The sequence below is a fragment of the Bos indicus genome, chromosome 16 (assembly GCF_029378745.1).
Source record: "Bos indicus isolate NIAB-ARS_2022 breed Sahiwal x Tharparkar chromosome 16, NIAB-ARS_B.indTharparkar_mat_pri_1.0, whole genome shotgun sequence".
In the NCBI taxonomy this organism is placed as follows: domain Eukaryota; kingdom Metazoa; phylum Chordata; class Mammalia; order Artiodactyla; family Bovidae; genus Bos; species Bos indicus.
In genome coordinates, this window is record NC_091775.1 from 8,203,285 (window position 1) to 8,216,748 (window position 13,464).

General features: G+C 45.2%; 1 long non-coding RNA gene across 1 annotated transcript; it reads right to left on the reverse strand.

The window, feature by feature from the left end:
- Positions 1–4,065: 4,065 nt before the first annotated feature.
- LOC139176325 (uncharacterized) lies at positions 4,066–11,506 on the reverse strand. The gene is made up of 3 exons (XR_011560727.1): positions 6,499–11,506; positions 5,983–6,088; positions 4,066–4,332 (listed from the first exon to the last, which is right to left on the reverse strand). It is a non-coding gene; the product is annotated as an uncharacterized lncRNA (long non-coding RNA).
- Positions 11,507–13,464: the final 1,958 nt, after the last annotated feature.

Here is a 13,464-nt window from a genome sequence, read left to right on the forward strand (position 1 = left end):
CTAGGCTCCTCTGTCCTTTGGATTTCCCAGGCAAGAATACTGGAGTGGGTCACCATGCTCTCCTCCAGAGGATCATCCTACCAAGGGATTGAACCTGTGTCTCCTGCATTGCCAGTCTGATTCTGTACCACTGAGCCCCCTGGCAAGCCCAAAGAAGCTGGTACCAAGGTAAATACCATTTTTGCTTGAAGGAAGTCCTCCTTTCCTTCTGACAGGCCTTCAGTGTGGGGATTTGTGTTTATCGCTTCCGGGTTTGGACTGAGCTCATAGTTTTTCTGTGTTGTGGCAACTCTCACTGCACAGATGTCAGACTACTCTAGCCACACCTCATGTTTGTGGTGAGATAATTGCTGGTGTTTCTATCTTTGAACATCTTTTCTCTGCTTGTCTCTGGGTCTCCCATTGTGCTGTCCCTCAAGAAAACCTGCCTAGGGCAGCTCTGCCCAGGGTACCTGTGCTTGTCAGTGTGTGGTGGAGTCACACCGGGTCTTGTCTGATGTTCTGATTAGCTGTGGACTGTAGGCAGCCCCGTCAACCTAGGCTTTGGGACGAAGGTGTCACAAGGTTTTCTGTCCCTCCTGCAGGTGTAACTTTGGTCCTAAGATGCCTTCCTGCTCCTCCTCCAGCAGTAGAATTTCCCTGTTCTCATACCCCAGGTGCTACAGATTTCTACCGTGACTTCAGGGGGAAATATATGTGGACATATATATTCCTTTTCCATGTAGACAAAAGCTTTCCATGGAGGAGAGGGAGGAGATGGATTCGTGGAGAGTTCCGGCAATGCCCACCATTTGCATCCCCTGGGTGGCCATACAGGTAAACCTTTCCCAGGAACACCACCCCACCCCGTGAAAAGCTTCCCCTCAGATGCCTGCTTATGTCCATGGAGGAAAAGCCCACAAGACAGAGACAATCCCCCAGTGTCTGCAACCCAGGGAGTCACACTCTTCAGTGGCCCCTGCCCAGTCTTTAGCGAAATATCAAGCGTTCTCACTCCACTGCTAACCAACGTGCCCTTGACATCCTGGCGTGTGTCTCAGGTAAGCAAAAGCTTGGAGTTTGTGTCTAGGCATCTGTAGGTGTTGTCTATTGCTAAAGAAGTGCAGTTAATTGCCTTTATCATTAAATTAGTGAATTTAAAAAAATATGTCCCTTCCATATTTAAACTATTTCCTTACAAATATGTAGTTGTCACATCTCCAGTCTCAGAGTTACTTGGTATCTTCAGTAGCAAGTCTAGCAAAAAGCAGTGCCTGAGAGGTGGTTCATAAGCATATTTTAAAGGATGGGACCTGGAGACTGTCAAACACAGTGAAGTAAGTCAGGAAGAGAAAAACAAATTTTGTATATTAATGCATATACGTGGAATCTAGAAAAATGGTAGAGATGAACCCACTTTCATGGCAGGAATAGAGACACAGACATACAGAACAAACATTTGGACACTGAGGGGGAAAGGGGGAATAAGGTAAGTTGGGAGTTGCCTTTGACATATATATAGAGCTACGTAGAAAATAACTAACTAATGATAACCTACTGAATAGCACAGGGAACTCTCCTTAATGCTTTGTGGCAACCTGAATGGGAAGGAAATCCAAAAGAGAGGGGCTATGTGTGTGTGTCTGTGTGTGTATATACACATATATGCATGTATGTACATATATATACACACAAAGATGTATATACACACACAGAGACATATATATCAGATCAGATCAGTCACTCAGTCATGTCTGACTCTTTGCGACCCCATGAATCGCAGCACTCCAGGCCTCCCTGTCCATCACCAACTCCTGGAGTTCACTCAGACTCATGTCCATCGAGTCACTCATCTGACTCATCATCTAGCCATCTCATCCTCTGTCGTCCCCTTCTCCTCTTGCCCCCAATCCCTCCCAGCATCAGAGTCTTTTCCAATGAGTCAACTCTTCGCATGAGGTGGCCAAAGTACTGGAGTTTCAGCTTTAGCATCATTCCTTCCAAAGAAATCCCAGGGCTGATCTCCTTCAGAATGGACTGGTTGGATCTACTTGCAGTCCAAGGGACTCTCAAGAGTCTTCTCTAACACCATAGTTCAAAAGCATCAATTCTGCAGCGCTCAGCCTTCTTCACAGTCCAACTCTCACATCCATACATGACCACAGGAAAAACCATAGCCTTGACTAGATGAACCTTTGCTGGCAAAGTAATGTCTCTTCTTTTCAATATGCTATCTAGGTTGGTCATAACTTTCCTCCCAAGGAGTAAGCGTCTTTTAATTTCATGGCTTCAGTCACCATCTGTAGTGATTTTGGAGCCCAGAAAAATGAAGTCTGACACTGTTTCCCCATCTATTTCCCATGAAGTGATGGGACTGGATGCCATGATCTTCGTTTTATGAATGTTGAGCTTTAAGCCAACTTTTTCACTCTCCAATTTCACTTTCATCAAGAGGCTTTTTAGTTCCTCTTCACTTTCTGCCATAAGGGTGGTGGAATCTGCATATCTGAAGTTATTGATATTTCTCCCGGCAATCTTGATTCCAGCTTGTGTTTCTTCCAGTCCAGTGTTTCTCATGATGTACTCTGCATATAAGTTAAATAAACAGGGTGGCAATATACAGCCTTGACGAACTCCTTTTCCTATTTGGAACCAGTCTGTTGTTCCATGACCAGTTCTGACTGTTGCTTCCTGACCCACATACAAATTTCTCAAGAGGCAGATCAGGTGGTCTGGTATTCCCATCTCTTTCAGAATTTTCCACACTTTATTGTGATCTACACAGCCAAAGGCTTTGGCATAGTCAATAAAGCAGAAACAAATGCTTTTCTGGAACTCTCTTGCTTTTTCCATGATACAGAGGATGTTGGCAATTTGATCTCTGGTTCCTCTGCGTTTTCTAAAACAAGCTTGAACATCAGGAAGTTCACGGTTCACATATTGCTGAAGCCTGGCTTGGAGAATTTTGAGCATTACTTTACTAGCGTGTGAGATGAGTGCAATTGTGTGGTAGTTTGAGCATTCTTTGGCATTGATACACACACATTTATATATATATACACACACAGATATATATACACACACACACACAAATATATATATATATATATATATACATATACATATATACACACACACATACACACACACACACACACACACACATATGGCATTAGGTGAATAGTGAGGAATGGAGATTAATGAGATTCATTCTCCCAGTCACACTATGAGCTAAACTCACAGAGCTTTGCTAACACACACACATATATATACACACACACACATACATATATATACACACACACACACACACACATACATATATATATATACATACACACATATATATACCCACACATACATATATGCTGATTCATTTTTCTGTACAGTAGAAACTAACACAGCTCTATCAAGTAACTATTTTGCAATAAAATTAATTTAAAAAATACAAAATAAAGGATGGGTAGTGAGAAGCTGCATGGGATCAACATCAAGTCTGAAAGGCCCCTGACTGATGCTGTAGGACCCCTGAATCTGCCACAGGCTCTGCTCAGCGTGGGGTCTCTGCAGCCTCCTTTGCAACATCAGAGGAGCAGGGTTCTCTCGAGGCTCCAGGGCAGATGACTAGCCTGTAGTCTTTGAATCGCAGCCAGGGCCTGACGCTGTGGCTCTTCTGTCTGTTTCAAACACACTTTTCATGGATTCACTGATACGGAGACCCCAAGTGTGCATCCTGAATTAGATTCTGATGCTTTCAGACTCAAGATAGTCAGACCTCTGCCAGGAAAGTGCACAGCTATCTTGTTGACAGTTTGTTCAGATTAACGAAAAGAGCAAGACACACTTCAGTAAATCAAGCCAGGGGGACTATTTAAAGGAAGCAGAGGAAGCTGGTGACCCTGGACAGATGTAAGGACTAAATCTGTAGTTCCTTTCTCAAAGAAGACTGAGTTGAGTGAAAGGAGCAGTGACCCTAGTAGCAGAGGCTAGGGTGACTGGCTCACGACAATTCATTAAGTTCTACCTCTGCTGAGGTTGCTATTCTATACATGTGTGTTTTACAAACAAATACTTTGTAAAAATAACAGATTTTAAAACTTTAATGAAAAACCTTACCTATAAACATTGAACATACAAATACATACAGAACTTGTAGATAAAACTAGATAAAACTAATACTAAATCTATACAACAAAACAACTGAAGCTGTACTAAATGAGGGCCATCAGGAAAGAAGCAATGAGGCCTCCCCTAATCTGATCCAAATGAGGCTCCTCGTGCTGTGTGGGCTCCACCGCCTCTGGGGTCCAGGATGGGGTCTAGATCCAGGTCTTCAGGGATTCAGATGAGAGCCTGCAATGACAACACAGGTGATGGAGTCCCTGGGAGGTGCAGAGTCAGACGGAGGAAGGCTCCCTGGGGAGGGTGAGCAGGACCCAGAAGACTTCCCAGGATCTAGACTTGGCTTTGGGGCTCAGATCTTCAGGGCGCTGGGTCTTTTTGCTGCTCTTTGTTGAGGGTGTTGTCTGTGAGTGGGAAGCATTTAAAAATGCCCCACAGGAGCAAGTACACCTGAGCATCTGGCCAGCAATGTTCAACTGATGGGTCCCCTGGACAGTGAGACTCAGGTGGAAGAACAGGGGACTCGGATTCAGGACTAAAAGCTTGGGCCCCCCTTCCCTCTAGGCCCTGGGAGGAGCAGGGATCAGATGACACAGTGGGTAGGAGAACCTGTTCACCCATCCTACACTCAATACAACTGCTCCTGAGACCTGAGCATTGGAAATGGACAGACACATAGGGTCTCTATTTTCCTGAATAATCATTTCTAACCCCCAGCCAAACTCTCCTGAGGTTTATGATTTTAAATTGTTATTATGTTGTTATAATATAAAGGTACATTTTATTTGTTTAGCATATTACAACATTAAAATTTGAGAGAAGACACTGCTTTTTAAACAGTAATAAAACAAGATATGTTACTAAGGACAGAATTGGAAAAAAAAAAAAAAAGGAACATGAGTAAGTTAAATCCTGCCACTTATCCCAAGTATGCTGCTCAGTCATTTCAGTCATGTTCGAGTCTGTGCAACCTTATGGATGATAGCCCACCAGGCTCCTCAGTCACTGGGATTCTCCAGGAAAGAATACTGGAGTGGGTTGCCATTACCTTCTCCAGTCTATCTTCCCTACCCAGAAGTTGAACCCGAGTCTCCTGTGTCTCCTGCATTGGCAAGTGGGTTCTTTACCACCAGCACCACCATCCCAAGTGCACACGGCACTGAGTTGATTTCTGGTGATTCTTAAGTTGGAATTGGACACATACACAGAAGAATCTACACAACCACTAACTTCAGGTTAAGAAAAGGTACCTGAGCTGACCCAGGACCCCAGGGTTCCAGATCCTGAGGGACCCCAGACTCAGACACCCCCAGGCTCGCTGGGACTCTCAGGGCCAGGGAGCACACACAGGGAGGCAGAGCTGCCAGGTGACTCCCTGACTGCACGAGCTCTGGGCGCCCGTGTCTCTTTCACTCTGTTCCCTGGAGCCCAGGACTGGGGAGGGTGGGGCCACCCGAACCTCTCTCTGCAGCTGGTGATGAACTAGGGATTCCCCCTGCTGCCTTTGGGGTGTTGGAGGGCAGAGCTGGGTCCTGCAGAGGGAGATGAGGAAGCCCCCAGTGGGGATCTTCAAAAAGAACACGCTGGAACAGCAGCTCCTGGACTGCACACAGTGGACCCACAGTGCCCCCAGCCTCCCTGCAAATGTAAGAGCTGCCAGAGGAGCCAGCCCAGCAACCTCGGGGATGTCTGTGGATGGGACCTGTGCCCTGGGGAGACGTGCTAAGGGCATCCTCCACTCATCAGTGCGGATTGTTACCACCCTCTTGTCTCCACTTTTGTGGTCACACTCAGCAGCAGACCCCAGGGTTTTTGCTCATGTTTCTGAAGCACCAAGTGAGCTGGGGTCATGATGGAGACACATGCCCTCGTCTGCCTCACCTTTTCAACTCGGGCCCCACGTTCACACTTCCTCCTGGTCTTTTTCATCATCACTGATGACATTTTTGCCATTCTCCAAAGAGCTGATTAGAGAGTTGTCTGACATCTGGAAAGAAGAGATCAGTCAGGCAGGTCCCAGAGCAGGAAAGCAATCATATGGAGTAGCTCAGGGCAGTGCAGACTTCATGGGGCTCCTTCAGCTTTGTGGGTCCAGCCCTGCTGACTACAGCCTCAACTCCTGCTCAGGCCACTCATGGTGACAAAGCCAGGTTCAAGGGTGTAGACGTGAGGTCAGGAGCCAGGGCAATGCTAAGAAAATGGGGGAAGAGGGCTGCAGACAGATTTCATAGATTTTATATAAGCTTCCAGAACCCTAAGTGCCTACAAGACACCAAGTCCTCCAGAAGGTTAATCACAAAAAGTTGGAAAGAGGAGATGGGGAAGGGTTACAAGGAAGAGTCTATGGATCAGAGAAAGATAAAATTTTTGAAAGATATGGAAGAAGAAATAAATGACCTCAGTATTCTTGCTCACTGTCTCTGAATCTTCATCATCTGCCATGTACTCGTCTGGTGTCTGAGGGCAGCAGTCATATGGAGAGGCTGTGGGAAAGCAAATGGGAGACTTAGAGTCAGGATATGACCAGGGGACCCTGGTGCTCCTCACAGCCTGGCGTTGGGACCCCTGGTGTACTTGCCTCAAGGACCTCCCAGGGCCTCAGAGTTTCATCTCTGCAATGAAAAAGTGGGTCTCTGACCTCCAACATCCTGTTGCCACCCTCAAATTGTCTACATGTGACCACAAATGAGGCCGTGACAACCTGTTCCTCCTCCAGGCGGTCACTGTCTCCATGCTTCTCTGCCCATGACCTCGCTTGCCTCTTTCTCCCACTATTTCCTCTCTCTTCTTTCCTCATTTCTCTCCTCTTGTCCCTGGTCCTTTCCTTCCTCCTTGAACCTCCACCAACCCTAGAGTTCTCCAACAGGGGCACATTGGAAGAAGGACCATGGGTGTATGATCAACATCTCCAATCAGCCCATATTGAATTAACCAATCCATCCCTCCCAGGGAGGACTTGGCATGGATCTGAGAGTGTTTTGACCCCTGTGGGAGGGAAGGACAAAAATTCCACACAACAGAGATTCTCCCGTTGACTGGGGTGACCTGAGGTATCTGGGAGATGCTTAATGTTCAGAGCAACACCTCAAGTTTCCCAAACCCTTAGAGAGGACAGAGGCAAACGCTTCCAGTTTCATTTAGCCAGAATGCTGTGGCAAGGGTCCTCTATAAACACCTGGTAGATTCCGGGTTTGCACTGAGACTTGGAAAATTGGAGGGATGAAACCTGGGAAGGTGTAAGGAAAGGACAGAGGATGGGGCAGGCCTGGGACTGGGAAGAAGGGGCAGGACTCTGTGGATGCAGCAGTGGGTTATGAGAGCAGAAGTGACCCCAGGACCTGCTGCCCTGGGACTGCTCAATCCCAGGAGAGCAGGTCAGCAGGGCTGTGAAAGCAACTGTGTGAAGAAGCCCCGTGGCCCCTTCACAGACTCTAGAATCTGCAGCCATGGAGGGTCTCTAGGAGCAGCTGGACGTGGACTTCTCACATGGAAGCACATCAGCCTTGGCTGGTGCGGAGGCTGAGTTGAGCCCAAGGAGACCGAGTCCAGAGAGGGACACTAGGACCTGTGTGCTGTGACTCATCCACCCCTGGGAGCGACCTCTACATGAGGAATTAACAGTGAAGGCAAACATGAGGGGAAGTCACAAGTCCTGAAAGCTCAGGAGGAGAGAGTTCACATCTCACACACTACCTCACATGAGCTACAAGTACCAGGTTTCCAGTGTCAAGTGGCAATGAGAGTTTTGTGCCCACTAGGATATGGCCATCATAGTTCAACATGAAATAGAAAACAGACTTCAGTGCACAATACCCGAGATGTGCTGACCAGAGACCAGGCTTCCATACTAGTAGAAAAGCAGAAAAGAGCAGCTCTTATGGGCAAAATAATTTTTGAAGAGTAAAGGAACAAAAGGTGTTTATAAACAGAGGACAATGCAAGTCCAGGACACGATTTCTCTATCATATGAAAATATGAAAATAGTAAGTCAGAACTGTACACAGAGTTCCTTCTTCCTAATTTCATGTTCACCTTCCTTAGGCTCCAAGCAGGGTATTTAACCCTAAAGTTCCAGGAAGCCTCTCCCATCAGATCCCAACTGAATATTGTTTCCTGCCCGTGTCCCCTTCCTCATCACTGCACCAAATGCTCTCCACAACACATGCCATAGGAACACAACCAGGAGCAACAAGGTGATTAGATGAGCGACCCACCCACTTTTGCCCCAGTTGAGGCCCTGCTGGCTCTCACAGCATCACCCTGAACTTTTTCCTAGGATACTAGAAAGACACTTCACCATGGATAGCAGATGGCAGTCATCTGTGCTCTGTGCAGTCAGAGTCCTTCAATAAGACACTGATCTCAGTTGCAAACCTAAAGATACAGACGGTGAAAGAGTGAATTCCAACCTCTCACTTCTACACGCCCATTAGACTTCTCACCTTCATGCTAACCAACCTGAAATTCCAAGTGTTTTTGACACCTGTAAAACATGCCTTTAAGCAAATTATAACAGTCACATCTGGCTAGTGGCTACCACACTATAACACACAACAACCACTATATCCGTTTATACACGTGCATGTGCTTAGTCACTGAGTCATGTTCAACAATTTGTGACCCTATGAACTGTAGCCCACCAGGCCCCTCTGTCATGGATTTCTCCAGGCAAGAACACTGGAATGGGTGGTCATTTCCTTCTTTAGGGGATCTTCCTGACCCAAGTTTCAAATCCAGGTCTCCTGCATTGCAGGCGAATTCTTTACTGTCTGAGTCACCAGGGAAGATTGAATGAATCTTGAGATCAGTACCACTTGTTCTAACACTTCTGATAAATTGTGGTAGAATAGTTTTTGGAATGCCAGGGGACTTTGTTACAAGGGAGGGTGTAGGGCTTCCCAGGTGGCTCAGTAGTAAAGAATCTGCCTGCCAATAGAGGACACATGGTTTGAATCCCTGGGTTGGGAAGAGGCTTTGGAGGAGGATATGGTGAACCACTTTAATATTCTTCCCTGGAGAATACATGGACAGAGGAGCCTGGTGGGATATGGGTCCATGGGATCTCAAAGGGTCAGACAAAACTGAGTGACTGAGCATGCAAGGCTATATATAGGATGTTACCAACCCTCTGTTATTTTCCCTCTCCTGATTATTTCCTCTGCAATTTCTGGCCATTTCAAGATGGCTGTTTGCTGATAGATTAACAAAGACAAGACTTCAGCCCCATGAAAGTATTTAGCCTGAGGGGCTAAGAGAGGGATGTGATGCTCTACTGGTTTCCATGGTAACCAATTTAACCAAGGAGCCAACCTGCTGTTCATTCCCACTGTAACTGGTAGACTCCCAATCCCCCCGAGTGAAGAATGCTGCAGCTGCTGTCTTCTGTCTGTCCCCTGCTATCCACAGTGGGTGTCTCTCCAGGATCCTTTTACTTCAGACATGGAAATCATCCCATCTATTAAACCTTTGATATCTCTGTCAACTCTGGGATCTTTCTTTGGTCTCAAGTCTAGATAAGCACAGGACTTGCAGGCCTGTGAATTGTACCCCAACAGTTTCTGTAGAGCATCCGACTGGCTTGATTTGATGATTCATTTGTAGGTATTTCCTGGGCTCATGCACACATCCCAGGTACTCATGAGCCGTTGGGACACTGAAACAGCAATGTCAACACCCAAATCTTAGAGGAATTCCCAGCAGGTATTCCTCTTGAGGGAACAGGTATGGATACAGGGCCCAGGGCACCTGTGCTGAATATCATCAGAGAAGAGGTGAGGAGGAAGGGAGAGACACTGTGTCTCCTCACAAGCCCATCCCTCCACCACTGACTCTGAGATCAGGGAAGGAGGGATACAGGGCCTTCAGAGAGACACGAACAGCACACTGAACGCTACACGCCACACTGAGAGAGTGACTCAAGGATGAGGAATTGACATGACATTCCATGCTCATAGACTGGAGACTTAGTACTATTGACATTTCTGCAGTACCTAAACCTAAGTAAAGAATCATTGCAACACCAATCAAAATATTAATGTCATTTTCATAGAAATAGAAAAAACAATTCCAAAAATATGTATGGAACCACAAAGAACTCCAAATAGACAAAATGATCTTGAGAACAAAGATCAAAGTTTCTCACCTCTTGACTTCAAAACACATTACAAAGTTACTGGAATCAAAGCTGTATGATACTGACATAGAAATAGATGCATAGCCCTAAATACCAGAATAAAAAGCAAACAAACAAGTAAACTCATGGATACAAGGTGAAATAAAATTTATGAAGGTTCTAAGACAACAAAATAGGGAAAGGGTAGTCTCTTCAACAATCAGTAGGATGAAAAGTTAACCTACAGAAAAATTGCAAACCATATATCACATTAGGAGCTCATACTCAAAATATATCAGAAAATCCCAAAGCTCAAATGCAAAACAAACAAAAAAATAAAAGGTAAACAAATGAGTTGAGGAGTGTGCAAAGATGGTGATCAAAACCACCTGGAGCTTTGGTCTGGAGGGAGTAGTGGTTCTAAGGGGAGCAGTCACCCCGGGTCCTGCTGCTCTGAGTCTCTGACCTAGGTCTGGTCAGTCCCAGGAGACCAGGTCAGCAGGACTGCTAGAGCAAATGTGTAAAGAAAGCCAGCAGCCCCTTCACAGTCTCTAGAATCTGTGGACATGCTGGTCTCTAGGGGCAGCTGCACATGGACTGCTCTCATGCAACACAGCATCCTTGGGGAGGTGTGGTGCTGAGATGAGCTCCAGGAGACTCAGCCCAGGCAGGGACACCAGAGCACATGAGCTTTGACTCATCCAACCCTAAGAGCACCCTTCATACAAGGAACAAACAGTGAGGACAAATATGAAGGGAAACCACAAGTCCTGAAAATGCAGAGGGAGATGGGTTCACATGTCACCCACCACCTGACACTCACTGCCAGAACTTGGTCTCCAGTGTCAAGTGACCGTGAGAATTTTGTGTTCATAGCATGTGGCCGTCATAGGAGAATTTAAACAAAAAGCCAAAGTTCCTTGTACATAAAACCCTGCAGGTATTGACCAGAAGCCAAGCTTTCACATTTAGCAGTGAAAGGACAAGGAAAGAGTAGTCTTGTCGGAAAGGAGATTTTTAAATGGACAAACAAAAAGAGATGTCTTGAAGCACAGCACGATATAGCACATGATCACATGGGTCTATAAAATCATTAAAATATGAAAATAACAAATAAAAAGTCTACGCATATTTCCTTCTACTTCCTCAGTTGATATTCACCTTCCTTCATCTCCTAAGAGTTAAGTGTAACTCAAGTGGTCCTGGAACCCTCTCCCTGTTAACCCCACCTGAGAGTTGTTCCCTACCTGAGGTCTCTTCTGCATCACTGTTGTTAATATTTTCCAGGAAGCAGTCTGCAGAAAGACAACCAGGAGCAATAATACAGTTATTATACAAGTTGACCCACCCATTTCTCCTCCTCAGCTTGGCTCACACATCATCGCCCTGGTCTTTCTTCCAGGTTCACAGACCTCCCCTGTGTTTGTGGAGTCAGAGCCTTTCAACAAGATGTCGATCCCAGTGCAAAATTTCATATGAGAGAGAGATGCTGACAGAATCACATTGTAACCTTACACTTCTACAGGCCCAATATAGCTTTTACATTCAAGCTTGCAAAGCTTCAATTCCAACAGTTATGGACACACTGGAGATATGGCTACTCTGATCAACAAATGTGTGTTTTTTGTGATTTTTAAAAAATATGTTAATTATTGTTTGAAATATGTTAATTATAGATAGGGAGATCTGACTACTGCCTACTACATTGGAAAGTTCAGCTCTCATAGCTCCAAAGACAAGGAAAAGGTAATTAATTGCCTCTTCAGGTTTTTCTCTATTGTAGACAATTTGATGCCCTGATGAGATCATTCATATATAGGTATACCTGGGGCTCTTGAACCTAGGCCAGGGATTGGGAGAGTGCTTGTGAACATTAAAATAGTAAGATGAACACTCAGATTCAAAGCAAATTCCCTGTAGGGGGCTCACTTGTAGGCAGTGGTGAAGGGCATGGCCCAGAGCTCCTGTCTGACAAGTAACTAGAGAGTAGGTACAGAAGGGAGGGAAGGGACATTCACAGTCTTCAAAAGCCCATCTTTCCCATCCTTGACTCTAGAGGTCCCAAGCAAGGCAACACAAAAGGCCCCTTAGGAAGTGAAAGATTTGTGCACTGAAAACCATAGAATGCTTTTGAAAGAAAGACGAGACAAGTAATCAGAATACCATACTATATTCATTGACTGGAACATTTAGTGTTGTTGACCTTCCTATACTCCTAAAAGTGATGTACATATATATTGAAACCACTCACAAAGTCTCATGTCATTTTCATAGAAATGGAAAGAAAAAATCCCCAAATACTGAAATTTATGCAACCAAAGAGAAACCCAAAGAACAAAACTAATCTTAAGAGCAAAGAATGACAATGGGGTCTTCAGGCTTCCTGAATTCAAAACAGGTAAGAATGCCACAGTAGTCAAAACTAGTACAGCTACTATGGAGAACAGTGTGGAGATTCCTTAAAAAACTGGAAATAGAACTGCCTTATGATCCAGCAACCCCACTGCTGGGCATACACACTGAGGAAACCAGAAGGGAAAGAGACACGTGTACCCCAATATTCATCGCAGCACTGTTTATAATAGCCAAGACATGGAAGCAACCTAGATGTCCATCAGCAGATGAATGGATAAGAAAGCTGTGGTACATATACACAATGGAGTATTACTCAGCCATTAAAAAGAATACATTTGAATCAGCTCTAATGAGGTGGATGAAACTGGAGCCTATTATACAGTGAAGTAAGCCAGAAGGAAAAACATAAATACAGTATACTAACGCATATATATGGAATTTAGAAAGAGGGTAACAATAACCCAGTGTACGAGACAGCAAAAGAGACACTGATGTATAGAACAGTCTTATGGACTCTGTGGGAGAGGGAGAGGGTGGGAAGATTTGGGAGAATGGCAATGAAACATGTAAAATATCATGTAGGAAACGAGTTGCCAGTCCAGGTTTGATGCACGAGGCTGGATGCTTGGGGCTGGTGCACTAGGACGGCCCAGAGGGATGGTATGGGGAGGGAGGAGGGAGGGGGGTTCAGGATGGGGAACACATGTATACCTGTGGCGGATTCATTTTGATATTTGGCAAAACTAATACAATTATGTAAAGTTTAAAAAAAAAAAAAAGATAAGCATAAAAAAAAAAAAAAAAAAAAAACTGTGTTCCACCTGCAGCAAAATAGGCAGAGACACCAATGAATCATAAGGAGGGAATCTTGAATAAATTCACACATGTGAGGCCAA